This window comes from Lactuca serriola, chromosome 5 (genome assembly GCF_051521515.1).
Source record: "Lactuca serriola cultivar US96UC23 chromosome 5, Lser_US96UC23_V15, whole genome shotgun sequence".
In the NCBI taxonomy this organism is placed as follows: domain Eukaryota; kingdom Viridiplantae; phylum Streptophyta; class Magnoliopsida; order Asterales; family Asteraceae; genus Lactuca; species Lactuca serriola.
In genome coordinates this window covers 98,763,386-98,777,561 of record NC_136412.1, presented here as the reverse complement: position 1 = coordinate 98,777,561, position 14,176 = coordinate 98,763,386, and positions in this window count along the sequence as shown.

Sequence of the window (14,176 nt, the reverse complement as noted above, 5' to 3'; positions counted from 1 at the left end):
AAGTATGTGGTCACATAACATAGACTACAAAGTAAATAAAAAAACAAGAATTGAAACTATACTCCTCCATCTTCTGAATCACAATGCGTGTACCTGTCTACTGGTCTCCTGAGAATACAAGTTATTTTGAAAGCGTAGATCAGCATTAAAGCTGGTGAGTTCATAAGATTTTAGTGATGTAATGAGTTGTAAGAAAAGTTGTAGTAAGTTGTAAGTTCTGTTTAGAAAAGTTCGCTTGTTCCTCCAGAAAATCCAATATTTCCTACTTTGATGAAAGATAAGTAAAAATGAGTCTACAATCCTTTCTATGAGTACTAAGTAGATACAAGTTATATAAAACTCAGAGTAAAAAAACAATCGATTATGTGTATCTGCGCTAAGCCCACAACCAAACAAGGAACAGGAAATGAGGCGGAAGGCACACATCCCATTGTTTGTTAGTTCATCGTTGTGTAACAATCCGAAATTTCCATTTGTTTTAACTCCGCAGTCAAGCACTTAAAAAATTAGCCAAATTCATCTCAAAACATTTTTGGCCGGTTTTAAGTCCGTTTAAGTATTTTAGTTTAATTTTTCGTCAAACGAAAAATTAAATGGAAGTGTCCGTTAGGAGTGTTATATAGCAAATCATCATTTAACACCTTGACTAGGTGTTTTACGGCCAAACAAGGAAGTTTGGACCGCAAACTCTAATGGCTATATATATGGCACTTAGCCATTTTCCCTTCATTTCTTCCATTTCTAGCTAGAGAAAACCCGATTTATCTCCCAAAGATCTTCAAGTTTTCGCCCCAATCCTCGTATACGTAAATACTTCTATCCTAGAGTATATTAAGGCTTGTTATACTTCCATATATCAATAAATCACCCAAGAAACACCAGGAACAAGGTGTTTACAGTCCAAGGTGTTCTTGGACCGTAAACCCTAAAATGGGTGCCAAAGTGTGCCCTAGTTCCTCCTAAACCTTGATAATTAGCATAGATCCTTTCCTTGATGAGTTTAGCACTTGAAAAACACCAAAAACCCCCAAGAACAAGAGTTTACGGTTTGGGAATCTCCCAAAACCATAAACACCTTCCAAAGGGTGTTTTGATGCCCTTAACACCTTATATGGCTTGTATATGTGACTAGGAATTCGCATGCTTAACCTAGATACACCAAAACAAGAAAGGAAGGGGAAAACATGATTTTACAGCCATAAACTCATGTGCTTACAGCCGTAAGCTCCCCAAGGAGTGGTTCAAAAACTGTAAACTCCACCAAGGGTCCATTTCGAGTCCCAATCACTTCCATAGCCATTGATTCGAGTCTAGCATAATTCCTTGAGTAGTTTATGACCTTCGAGCACCCAATGACACCATTCCCATGAGTTTTTGGCTGTAAACTCATGGGGGAAATGGTCTTGAAACTGTAAACACCCCTAATGGGCAACCATTTGAGGAGTAAACTCCAATGTGAGGCCATACACTCTTTATATGCAACCTTTAGTACTCCTAGCACTTGTGGTAAAGTGTTTTCATGTATTAGGATGTCTTTACTTATATAATTAGTTACTAAATGACTAATTTGATACTTAAATGGATCATTACATGTTAAATAGGATTCGCGTGTGTGGTCAAGTCCTCACTTGACGCTTAGCATCCTATACCGTCCGTTCATCCGGATCACCCACGTCAAGTGAGTTCGTACCCATGAATTAACCTTTTAAATCATTTTAACTACTTTTATGAGGGGAGGGGGGGGGGGGAATACAAGTAGAACTATAGACTTATTATATCAATCACATGTGATTAATAACTGTATAGCAAAATAGATTTTTGCATGCTAACGGCTTTATCCAGCTAAAGGTTTTCAAATCTCGTTAAAGTATGAATATCCCTTTTTAGATTATTAAAGATTTTCCAAAGGTTTCCATAGCTTGTTTTATAAATTGACATCAAGTCATAAATTCTTATTTATAAGTTTTTCAAAGGTTTTTACCAAACTTTCTTTTATGCTTTTATATTATAAAATGCATGCATGTATATGTATAGTTATATAAGTAATGCTTAAAGGACTTAGGAAGGCTAGCTCGCCCTACCTCCTTTTCCTTGTTTGGATGCGGCTCTAGGGTATTGTTTACCCGTCCGAAGGTCGTTTAAATATTAGTTATATATCATGTATACATATATAGTCATAAAAAAAATTCTCTCAGCAAGGTAGCAAAGGCATCCTTCCATTATTCATATACCTAAAAACAATAGTAACTATTATAGGAATAGTTAGGAGATTCAATTTACCCTCTCTCTAGTACTAAGAATTACTCAGGAGTCAGTTCATTCGTGAGTCTATACTATTATTTTAATTCTTTAAATAGAATGTGACACATTATTTCCGGATAGGACGCTTCATAGCGCTATCTCCGTGTAACCAGAGTCTCCTATAGGGAGAGAGGACATCATGTGTATAGATCTATATGAGACAGACACTCCCGCATCCTGACTGCTAGCTATAGTCGGAGCCGGTATGGCCCATGGGTGACATAATGTCTCCAACTCTACGCGTGACCTGGATGGTCATCAGGTATTCGATCGTCAATCAACATGGTTACATACGAGTTCACATTCAGCCCTTTTATTCACCTTTAGACTGAGCCAGGCGTATTGTCCATTCGATACCCTCCCAGAGTCTATGTTTTATTCACCTTTAGACTGAGCCAGGCATATTGTCCATTCGATACCCTCCTAGAGACTATGTTTTATTCACCTTTAGACTGATCCAGGCGTATTGTCCATTTGATACCCTCCTGGAGTCTATGTTTTATTCACCTTTAGACTGAGCCAGGTGTAATATCCATTCGAGACCCTCCTGGAGTGTATGTTTTATTCACCTTTAGACTGAGCCAGGCGTATTCTCCATTCGATACGCTCCTGGAGTCTATGTTTTATTCACCTTTAGACTGAGCAAGCCGTATTGTCCATTCGATACCCTCCTGGAGTCTATGTTTTATTTACTTTAGCCAGCAATATTAATGCTGAGGTATAATATTATTTTCCCCTATTATATTTACTTGTGATTTTTTTCACAATTCCTTTAAAGTAAAAACTATATTTTGATAATGATAGTATTTTTGGGGAAATTACTCCATAAAACATAAAATAGTCGGGTCTTGGTAGAAGACTGCTTTTTATAGAGATACTCCTTGGTTTAAATATAGAACAATTGGGTCTTGGTAGAAGACTGCTTTTATTTAGAAAATATAGGATTTTCTGGAAAAAATTCTAACACTCTGTAGATTCTAAATGACCATCATTGTGTGAAATTATTTTAAAGTAAAACCTGTTTTATACCAATGTCATTAAATACTTATGAACTCACCAGCATTAAAAATGTTGATACTTGTTTTCAAAATAACTTGTATTCTCAGGTCATCGGTAGACAGGTACACTCCGGGAGCTGTTGTGAAGACAGCCTTGTACCGAGCTGCTTTATATGTTATTCTCTGTATTTTACACTTGATGTTGTTGCGAAATGTAACTTATGAGAAATTATTACTATTAATGCAATGGTTGTTGTACTTTGATTACTATACTGCATATGTTGTGATACTTGGCATAACGTCCTCCACCCCAGAACGTATTCCGCCATTCTCGGTTTTGGGGTGTGACACGTTGTATATAACCCTGGCGTATTCACTTGGTACTCATGGAGTTAACTGTAATAGTTCCTTAATATTTGATGTAAAGATTCTTTAAGAAAACCCTTATTTCTTTTAGTAAAAATGGTAACCACAGTGGTTCCTTCTATAATCACTTAGCTTATACTATCTATATATAATCTAATATCAAATAGATAGTTAATTGTGTGAATCTGCCCTAAGCCCACAACCAAACAAGGAACAGGAAGTAAGGCGGATAGCACACATCCATCTACCTATCAGATATTAATTATATATAACCCTGATGTATAAACTAAGGTATTATAGAGTTAAGCACCTAAGGTCCTTTAAGTTTATACTGGTTTAATAAAATGGGTTAGACCCTTTACTGGTAAGTTTCTAGTTTTGTATACCAAACGTTCTGATTTGAAAATTATCTTTTGTACTAGAAAACTAAGCATTTCATTAGTGTTCTATGACTTGACCCATACCTGGTACCCCTTATGATGACATAATGCATACGAAACATATATATATATATATATATATATATATATATATATATATATGTTCACTATATATACGAAATATATATAGTGAACATATATATACGAAACATGAAATGAAGCGGAAAGCACATATCTTGTTACCTATCAGATCCTATTAATATATTTCCCTTGATGTATATATTAAGGAATCCGAAGGTTAGCATTATGGTCCCTTTCTTTTGAATGTACTAGAACCGACTGTTCTGTTTCTCGTTTGAAAAGATGTAAGTTTTCCCTACTTTATAACTATCTTGACTCGAAAATAGTTTGCATTAACTTTCAAGTGGAGCTGTCACATTATGAAAGTAATGCGAAAATGTAAGTACTGTAGTATTGTATATAGTAACTACTGTTGTACTAAATACCTTAAATCAAGTATTAATTAAGGTAAAATGTGATATGTTGTAACCATACTTGATCGACTTAGTAAAACACGATGCTCGAAGACATCGAAATAGTATGACATTCGTCACCTATAGACCTGCAGGTCCCACTATAGCTAGCAGCAAGGTGTAGGACGGTTAGTCTAGTATAGATCTATACACAACTTCACTCTCTCCCTCCAGGAGACTAAGGTTACAAAACGAGCCACAACAGTGATGCCGTGCCCTGAAGTAGTGGCTCACATTTATGTTATAGTATTCTTGTATATGTATTGTATGTACTAGTGTAGTGTATGTTCTCTGTTTCTAGTATGTAGTATGTTAGCTTTGTTGCTCATCATAGTATGTTCTAGTATCTAGTATGAACCGAACCTCTAAACTATACCTCTTATAGTTTACTAGTGTTTTTCTTGACCTGTTATTGAAAAGACTCATTTTAATACTAAGTTATGCTTGTACTTTAAAAACGGAGTTTTGTTAAACTATAAAGTAACATATCTTTAAAAGAGTTTTTGAAATGTTTTGATAACTTATAAAGACATAAGAAATATTTTGAAAGATGTTTATAACAAACATTTACACAATTATCATTGTGTTTAACTTGTATCCCTGCTAAAAGCATTTAAAACAGTTAAAAGATTCATTATAAGGGTGTGAACTCACCTTATGTGGGTGGTTCAATTGAATATGTGCGTAAGGATGAGAAGTTCCACGAATGAAGTCCCGAGACTTAAAGAGTCTTAAATGACATATAATTGCATATATTGACATAAATATAGTGTTTAGAAGCAACCCAATGCAAGGAAACACCTTATGGGACTAGGAAACACTTTGACCAAGTGTTGGAATCACATGTGATTGAACTAAGGGGAGTGTACGGCCACCAATGGAGTTTACGGCCAAGGAAGTTCACGGCCGTAAACTCATGGTCAAACATGCCTAAGTGTGTGGTTTAAGGTCTTACAACATCCATTAAGGTTTCAAGGTTAAAGGCTTGGACTTTAGAAGGGTTTGCTGCCAAAATGGCACACTTATAGGGGTTTACGGCCAAGGGAGATTGCTTGGTTGTAAACTCCTTCTATTCTTGCATTCTTGATGGTTTCAAGGCTCTAATCAGGTGTTTCAACTAGATAACAAGTTAAGGAAAGGATTACTCATGATATTCAAGCTTGAAAAGGTTGATTTCGGCCAAGAACACTGGTGTGTGTTCTTGGTGAAAGTTGAAGATTTGAAGATCTAGTCAATAAGATGATTTCCTTGGATGAAATCATGAGATGATACTAAATTAAGAAGGATTAACAAAAAACCAAAGGAAGAACAGTTACATTTATGAAGATCTAAGTGAGAAATCTTGATGATACTTGAGAGAGAAATGGAAGTCCTTGGGGAGGAAGTGAAATAATGAAGAAAGCTAAAGGATATGAGACTATAAGGGGGTGTTTACGGCCAACCATGAGTTACGGCCGTATACTCAAGTTTCTTGGCCGTGAACTCCTTTTCAAAGCAAAAAATTTTGGGTTCTCACATCATCCCCCCGTTAGATGGAATTTCGTCCCAAATTTAGCTTTCTTAGAAGTACTACTGGGGTTGCACTCCTCGGATTGGCAGAATACCCACTCGTAGACCTGGCAACTTTGTGCTAGTGTTCATTATAGGATTCATACTCGGTCCATATATCATTACCTCATGTATACAAGTCACATATAATTAGGATTATTAAGATGGTCGGATGTGCGACTCTGCCCTAGGTCCACAACCAAACAAGGAATAGGAGATAGGGGAAACACACACACTAGATCTGCGTAATCATAATCATATACCACTCTCGCATATACACTGAATAGTAATAGGTGGGTTGTATTCCTCCTTATCCTCTGTGCTCGAACTTGGTCTGCTGGATGAGTGGTATTTCAGAAAGGTATGCAGAACTTACAACGGCAAGGCTTCGGAGGACAAAGTACCATTCACACGAGTACTTCGGAGTTTAGAATACGAAAGACAAAACTGTGGTTTAGGTTGGACAGTTGTTACGAAAGATGAAGGTTTTATAAATTTGACGGTCGAGGCGATGAAAACATATGAACTTAGTATGGTGAGGACCACGCCAACTCTTGATGAATGATAGTAATGGACTCTATACTGAACAAAGTTTTGGCCGATTTGAAAAAAATGTCGGCGATACGATGATGTACCCCTAGTGTGCTCGACAATGTACTCTTTGTAAATGTTCTAGTGATTTCTGATTTCCCCTTGATGTTAACACTTCTACGTATCGTACCGCGATGAGCGAGTACATACAATGAAAGTTCTTTGATAACTAGTGTCGATACTTTATACTACGATCCTCCTTGGTACCACTATAATCACCTGCGATATACAAGTTATAAATAATAAAGATTAATAAGACGGTCGACTGAGTAACTCTGCCTCTAAGTCTACAAAATCTTAGTTATGCACAACCCTGTTATACATACTCAGCCGCCATAGCTTCTCTAAACGTATCTTTTAGTTCTCTTGAATATTGTGACTTGTTCCAATAAGTGAGTTATTATAATTACTTTTATGTGTTTATCCTCGAGTATTAATCTTATATAAATATAAATTAATTTTTAAAGTAATTGATAGATCAAAGATATACCGCTGCTCGTTGATGACTCTGGGGTTGTTTCTCCTACGATGATCATCAGAATCGTCCATTCACGACTGAGTTCATTGTTATGGGGCAGTCCCCCCCGGTAGTGTCCGGCTTCGCCACAGCCGTAGTAGGCTTTGTTTTCTTCAACTCCGGGGACATGGGAGATCGGTTGAGTTGGTGCCCTGCAGAAACGGATTGTGTGTCCGTTTCTATGGCAGTTCAGACACTGCATTTCCTGGCATACTCCGGTGTGGTGATAGTTGCACTGTCCACACTTTAGGAGGGTTCCAACATATCGAATGGTAGGTGCTGGAGTAGCAGGTGTTGTGGCGGTGTACATAGTACTCGTTTGTTGCTCTTGCGGGGTTTCTTGTGTTGTCTGCTTTTTCTTCCTCTTGTTCCCCGAATTTCGTTTCTAGTCCTCTCCCTTTGATGGCTCGGGAACTGGGACTTCCATACCATGGAGAACTCCCTGGTCAATGAGTCGATGGGCCAGGCGTTTGGCACTATCGAATATGGCTGGGTTAGAAGACAACACATCTCCTTAGATCGGCGTAGTTAGACCCCAGATGTATCTTTCTATCTTCTTTCTCCCTGGGGTAACCATCCCGGGGCATAGCGCTGCTAAGTCGCTAAATCTATCGGTGTACGTCAGTATGTATGAGCCGACCATCGTGAGCTCCCATAGTTCTTGTTCGAGCTTTTGAACTTCGCTCAACGGGCGGTATTCTTCTAACATTAACTCTTTTAGGTTCTCCCAACCTATTGAGTTAGCCACTGATAGGGCCAGTGACTTAACATGGATGTTCCATCATGTAAGGGCTCTGTTGGAGAAGGTGCATGCAACAAACTTCACTTTGCTCCCTACTGGGCACGAACATATTTCGAAAACCGAATCTGTTTTCTCGAACCATCGCATCAGAGTGATGAGACCACCCTTTCCATTAAAGGAATTGGGTTTGTAGTTCATGATGTCCTTGTACGAACACTCCCTTGGGTGTCCGTGAGAATCTTCGGGGTTGGCTACGTGGGTACCACTACCAGATCTGAAGGTATCATTTTTGCCGAAGTGAGCTAGAGTAGTTGCCAATGTGGAAGATATCACTGCTTGGAGAGCAATAGGATCGAATTATGGCGTTGGAGTTGGAGTTATCGGGGTAGTACGTCTGTTTGATCTACGAGGAGGCATCTTTGCTAAAAGAATACAAATATGAGACAAGAATAAGTCTATAGCAGTGGATATAAGCCGAAAGCTGAAAGACAAGGTTATCCTAGTTCTGAGTGTATCAGGTCCTGACTTCCACAGGGTTCTGGAAACAATTCATAAACGAGTCTATACCTAATAAACTTTATGAATTTGGAATGGCTATCCTGGAATGAATATCTGTTACCTGAATAAATGTTACTACCTGTATGTAAGAAAATAATCCTAACACATAATGTGAGCATTGTTTCCACTAACTCATTAAGTTAATCAAGATTATTATTTATTAGTGTGACGCATAAGACGTTTTGGTTACTTCGGCTGATCTCTCTTTGAAATACTTCTCTTGAACTTGCTCTTGTTCCTCCTTGACTTTTCTGTTGTCTACTATGAGGAAGTGGTTACATCTATCAGGGTTTGTCGTACGAGAATGGAAGTGTCTAAAGAATCTATGAGATTTAGGATAACTTTATGGGGTGATCCTTACAGATTCATCCTATCATTGTACAATGTATACAAGTTTTATATAATTCAAGATGAAATAGACCTTCGAATAAGTGATCCTACTCCAAAACCACAACCAAACAAGGAAAATGTAGTGAAGCGTAGATCACAAATTCTAAGTCTATAAAATCTCAATTATATATAACCTTGGGAGTATACATTGCAAGATAATAGACCTATCCGTAAGGGTCTTTTAAGTTATCAACTAAGTTATTTATATTGTGCCTAAAATACTCCTATATTATTTTAACGTAATGTACTTGGTATATTTCAAACTTGTTATCGTGTTATAGTATCATAGAATACTCCTATAGTATTATGACTCTATGTACTTCATCTAGAATTCTCTTAGCGTTAGGTAAGTTTTAAGACTGTTGCAACACCACATCACTCCCAAACACATGTTGGTCACATCTCGAATGAATATAGTTGATCAGACTATATTGATCCTAGATATGATTACATAACTGTCTAGGTTTGACCGCATCGTTCAACCTTTAAATACTTCTATTTTGTTCTTCTTCTGATACTTGTTCTAGTATGTTTATATGTATAAGCACGTATGTATAATTTTATAAGGTGTTGTTATATTGTTAAAATATAATATTATCCAGAGCACTTCGGCCCCATTGTATTTATAGTTGTATATCTTTTATCGGTTGATATACTTAGTTCACAATAGACAATGCTCTGATACCAATCCGTCACACCCCAAAACCGGAACGGCGGAAACGTTCGAGGGTGGAGGACGTCATCTTTAGTATCACAAGACATGCATCATAGTAATCAAAGTAATGAACAACCATTTCATTAGAAAGAAAGGGTTTACAAAGTATGTGGTCACATAACATAGAATACAACTTGAAGCTATACTGCTCCATCTTTTGAATCCCAGTGCCTGTACCTATCTACTGGTCTCCAGAGAACACAAGGTATTTTGAAAGCGTAGATAAGCATTTAAGATGGTGAGTTGTTAAGATTTTAGTAATGTAAGGAGTTGTAACAAAGTTGTAGTAAGTTGTAAGTTCTGTTTAAAAAAGTTCGTCTGTTCCTCTTGAAAATCCTATATTTCCTGCTTTGATGAAAGATAAGTAAAAATGACTCTAAAATCCTTTCTATGAGTACTAAGTAGATACAAGTTATATAAAACCTAGAGTAACCAAACAATCGATTGTGTGTATCTGCCCTAAGCCCACAACCAAACAAGGAACAAGAAAAGAGGCGGAACGAACACATCCCATTGTTTGTTAGATGATCGTTGTATATAACCCTGGCGTATTCACTTGGTACTCATGGACTTAACTGTAATAGTTCCTTTATATTTGATGAAAAGATTCTTTAAGAAAACCCTTATTTCTTTTAGTAAAAATGGTAACCACATTGGTTCCTTTTATAATCACTTGGCTTATACTTGCTATATATAATCTAATATCGAACAGATAGTTAATTGTGTGAATCACTGGACTAGGAAACACTTTGACCAGGTGTTGGAATCACATGTGATTAAACAAAGGGGAGTGTACGAACACCAATGGAGTTTATGGCCGTAAACTCATGGTCAAACATGCCTAAGTGTGTGGTTTAGAAGAGTTTATGGCCGTAAACTCCTGGTCAAAGGCTTGAACTTTAGAAGGGTTTGCAGCCAAAATGGCACACTTATAGGGGTTTACGGCCAAGGAAGATTGCTTTGCCGTATGCTCCTTTTGTTCTTGCCTTCTTGATGGTTTCAAGGCTCTAATCAGATGTTTCAACTACATAACAAGTTAAGGAAAGGAGTACTCATGATATTGAAGCTTGAAAGGGTTGATTTCGGCTATGAACACTAGTATGTGTTCTTGGTGAAAGGTTAAGATTTGAAGATCTAGTCAATAAGATGATTTCCATGGATGAACTCATGAGATGATACTAGATTAAGAAGGATTAACAAGAAAACAAAGGAAGAACACTTACATTTATGAAGATCTAAGTGAGAAAGATTGATGATACTTGAGAGATAAATGGAAGTTCTTGAGGTGGAAGTCAAATAATGAAGAAAGTTAAAGGATATGAGACTATAAGGGGGAGTTTATAGCCAACCTTGAGTTTACAGTGGCTTTAGCAAACTCAAGTGTCTTGGGCATGAACTCCTTTTTGGTGGTCTTTAGGCTTGATTTTTTGTACAGTGGCTTTAGCAGGGACTTCCTAACACTTATTCCTTAAGTGTGCTAGGCTAAAACTCCTTAGAATGACCTTTAATAAGGCTAGAACTCATTACCAATGAGTCTGACACTGACTTGAGTTGAATGATTAAGTTTTCAAAGAAAAAAATTTCGGGTTGTCACATGTTCTCTTTCAAATCAATATTTCTAATATTCTTCTTGTTCATTTATTGTCTTACTATGATAAGTATCTATATTATTCATTTATGGCTTGAATACTTTGTAAAATCTCTCACTTCAGACTTGACTGGTGTACCAGACTTGAATGGAACCTTCATTTAGTAGAAGACATTGATCTTAAGCATTAATTCAAGGTTTGATTTTTCGAACCTTGTCCCTGTGCAATCAGATCCTTTGTCATCACATGAAAATCCCGAGTGAAAGAAGCATATATGTTCATATTATTTCAAAATTTGATTTTTTTCATCTTCTTCTTCATTTCTTTTTTATTCTTACATAAAAAAACCATTTAAACCATTTCTAGTACATCTTGGATGCTTATTCACTTCATGCATATGTTAGAAATCAGATTTGTGGTGCAATCCTAGTGTAAGATTCGGTGGTTCCAAGGAGTTCTCTATCACAAGAATGAAACACCGAGTTTGGGGCATTGCATAACCCTAAATCCATGGATTGGAATGAATGAACCTAAAAGTTTCTTGTTCTTCTATAAACTCGAGTTTATTGTTATTTATTTTCGACCACAAAAGAAGTATGTGTGTTCTCTTTGTGAAAGTGACCCTAAGGGGGGTACTCAAAGCTACCAAGGATGACATGCATTCTGTCATAATATTTTGTTCAGATTTGAACTGCCACAACTCACTCATTACTAAACAAAATCATGATATTCTTTTTCTGAGGGCTAGTTCCCTGGGTTAACTTTCACACTCACTTGGTGTGTAAAACCCCAAGGGCTAGAACCAATTCCTTATTTTTCTATAAAAATAATGATTTAATGGCTATAAATTCAAAATAATCATTTTCAGAAGAGATAAAAATCTAAAAAATTATAGTATTAATGTCTTCAAAGCATACCAAAGCCATTTAAATGTTCAGACGATTTGGACAATGTTTGGTCTTTTATCCATATTTTTCATTAAATTGGAGCATGAAATTACAAATTCGGATCATTGGACTCAAAGACCGTAACAAATATTTTTCTCAACCTTAGGAACATTATGAGAGCCTGTAAAAACTAAATTGAGAATTTTAGAAACTGTTTACCGTTTTTTTTTTTGAATTTATCCTTTATTTGGGCTTTAATTAACAAAAAATATCAAATGAACTTCAAAAATGTTTACAAAATTTCTAGATACCAATGCCCTTTTTTAGAACCAGAAAACCAAATTTTGTAATTTATTTCCATGCCTTTGTGAAATTTTAAATACAATGCATTATGAATTAATGTTACCGATAATGAATCGTACACACTTTGGGCACATTTACGACACCACTTGTTGGATAGGTAGTTTTTAGAAAATAGCTTAGTGATATATATCTCACTAGAAAGTATTTGTTCCGTTGGACGTTAGTAGGAATCGTACTCATCACCATCAAACCGAGAAGCCCGAGCCACAAACATTCCATTGTGAGATTCATAGCCCTTATTTTACGATTTTAATATTTTGGGGTGGAAAGCATACTACAATTCCTATGATCATTATTTTATGAACTTGTGTTATGAACTATATGATATGAACTTTTCTGTCTGAACCTTTTATTATGAACTTGTATTATAAATTAGGTGTTATGAATTTTTATATTAAGTCCTCGGAGAATCGATACAACCTATTAACTCGTATTCAAGCCGATGATCTTATGGATAACACTATCTTGGGTCGACATCCCCCACTCGCCAGAACCTCGATTGCCTATTTCCACGAACTGAACTCATGGAAACCATGTACATGATGGAATGGGGCAAGAACGGTCGTTAGGCTTGGTTGTGAATGGAACTCTTTATAGTTAACCCTCATTTTTGCATTCATCATTTAAGTTATTAGTTTTTGTCACACCCCAAAACCAAGAACGGCGGAAATGTTCTGGGGCGGAGGACGTCATGTAAAGTATCACAACATAGTAAATGTAAATAGCAAACAACATCATCCATTGCATTAAATATATAATTTTAATACATGCGTGTTCTGTACAGTTATAGATACCAAAATAATGTAAAACAAAATAATATGAGATGAGTCTTAGATGCGCTCCATCTTCTCAAAAGCTGGCCTCGGTACCTGTCTACTGATGACCTGAGAGTACAAGTTATTTTGAAAGAGTTTATCAGCATTAAGCTGGTGAGTTCATAAGTATTTTAGTGTCGGGTTTGTTATCAAAACGTTTGAACCTGTCGCAAGTATAAGTTGTAAAATGTATGTAAGTGTTTGTAAAAGTTTGAATCTCTAAGAAAAACCTATATTTTCTATTAAAGTAGCCTTCTACCAAGACTTAACTGATTTGTATGCTCGTTTGTTGAAAAAGTGTGTAATTTCCCAAATGTAACTATCATTTAACAAAATATAGTTTGTACATTAATGTTTAAGTAAGGTTATCACTAAAAATATGTAATGGGTAAATCATTGTAGTACTGTAGTTTTGTATTATAGGAACTACTGCTGTACTAACTACCTTAAACCGGATTTTATATTAAGGCATTATGTGATAAATTGCACGATACTATCGACTAGTAACAACGACATAATGAATGGTCGTAATAACGAAATGACGTTTGGCACCCGTAGACCTGCAGGTCCGGCTGTAGCAAGCAGCAAGGTGTAGGATTGTCAATCCAGCATAGATCTATACGCAAACTCACGCTCCCCCTCCAAGAGACTCTGGCCACAACTCGAGTCATGACATTTAAGTCATGCTCCGATTTAAATCACGGTAATTTAAGTATTCTAGTATGTGTAATGTAATGTTTCTCGTTCTAGTATAGTTGTATATGATTCTCCTCCTAGTATAGTTGTATATGTTCTCTTCCTAGTATAGTTGTATATGTTCTCATAGTATAGTTGTATATGTTCTCATAGTAATGTAATGTATAGACTCATGAATGAACTGACT